Source organism: Mustela nigripes, chromosome 13, assembly GCF_022355385.1.
Source record: "Mustela nigripes isolate SB6536 chromosome 13, MUSNIG.SB6536, whole genome shotgun sequence".
In the NCBI taxonomy this organism is placed as follows: Eukaryota; Metazoa; Chordata; class Mammalia; order Carnivora; family Mustelidae; genus Mustela; species Mustela nigripes.
The window spans coordinates 80,695,488-80,697,235 of NC_081569.1; the positions used below are offsets into that span (position 1 = coordinate 80,695,488).

The window sequence follows — 1,748 nt, forward strand, 5'->3', positions numbered from 1 at the left end:
GTTTATGCTGTGTTGCTCAGGGCCCAGAGGCTCCCTGGGGCTGTTTCTAGAGCCTCCAAAGGGCAGAGAGGGAGGCCACGTGGATGAGGCTCTGGTCCCCCATTTCACTTCAGGCAGAGCCACTCTGCTCAGTCTGATTCAAGTATTGTGTTTCATGTAAGACTGGTTTGAGAAAAAGCTTACATCTCTGTGGGGAAAAGGAAAAAAAATACCTTCAAAGGCAGTTTCTAAATTACTTTACAGTATGAGTGTAACAATCATCCTAATGAAGGAAGTTTAATTATATGTCTGTGTGGTACTGCAACTGGCTCGTTTTTTAATCCCTTATATTTAATCCAATGGAAGCAGCCAAAAGCATTTGCCTGTCTGGGTTGAGGATTGAAGGCTTAAAGAAGACATCATGGTAGTCATCCACTTCATGCAGAGCTGTAAGGCAGACGGGGATTGGACTTCCTCTACTTCCTCGGAAAAACAAAAAGTCTGAATCAAAGGAAGTGTTATAGAGATGAAGTTTTTGATTCATTTGAACAACTGTCAATTCAAAATAAGCAGTTGTGGACTGTTTGCAAAAAAGCCTCTCTGACAGTAGAATTATCTGCCACAAATGCCATGTAAGTGATCTCATTGTGGGGCTGGCCATCCCACTAGAAGACCTGGCCCTTTGTCTTCTGTGCCTCCATGATCTTCTGTTGTTATGAATGGTTAAGTCCCCACTGAGATTCCAGATGACTCAGACCACCTCAAAAGTCAGTATCTAGACTTTTGAGACTGTCATATCAATAGTATTTTTCTTTTTAGTTGAAAGTGAATTGGTTTGATACTTTTACATGATCAAAACAGTTGCTGTCTGGTTTCTGGCTAAGGCCATTCTAGAAAGGTGGCCTGAAACAGAAGGGGTATCATATGGGGGAGCCAAAGCTGTCACTGAAGTGATGTTGTTGGAGTTTTCTGGTCACAGATTTGCTATGGCAGCACATTTAGAGGAAAGTGTATAGCATCTGCTCCTTAGTAGTAAAGTAAATTCACTTGACTGAGGTACTGGATTGTGGGGGATTCTGCAGTTGTCTCCGTGGGTGGTCAGCAGCATTAGACATGAAGCTTTATGGCCTCCTCTTGTACATTATACTTTTACTGCATTTTATTGAGTTTTCCCACTTGGAGATTGGATAATGGTGCATTTTATTCCCAGAACAACTAACTTTTTACTAGAAACCAAGAAGATTACTTATTGTTTCCACACCTTGGGATCTTTTGTGGAGTGAGTTGTGGGATACATTGGCAGGCCAGACAAACAATGACCCCAGAGCTGCCTCGGTTCTCTGGGAATTCTGACACAGTCTACAGTACTAAAAACCCTGGAAGAATCACTTTTCGGCCTTTTGGCTGAGATCAAGTGTAGAAACAGTGCTTGCTCACTTAACTGGACAAAATAACCTATCTTTACTAGGAATGTTTTATCAGATGTAAAAGCCATGGATGTAGTTTAATAGTTTTTTTGTATTAATATTACTCTAATTAATTCCTGAAGTCCTGGCTAATATCTTCAGAGAATGGTTGGCATGATTAATTAACTGTATTTCTCTTTATCTTCCTTTTTCCTGAGATGGTTGTTTAATTGAAGGCTTGTGGCATAATATTTTTCTTTAATAAGGAGAAGTGTTTCATAAACCTCATATGTCACATAAGGACAGAAACTTAACCAATAAACTTCAAAGAACATTTCTTTGTATCAAGATAGGATATTTCCT

The 1,748-nt window shown here is 40.0% G+C and overlaps 1 pseudogene; it reads left to right on the forward strand.

Moving 5' to 3' along the window:
- The first annotated feature begins 1,363 nt into the window (after positions 1 to 1,363).
- Positions 1,364 to 1,535, forward strand: LOC132000345 (U2 spliceosomal RNA; annotated as a pseudogene).
- The last annotated feature ends 213 nt before the right edge of the window (positions 1,536 to 1,748 follow it).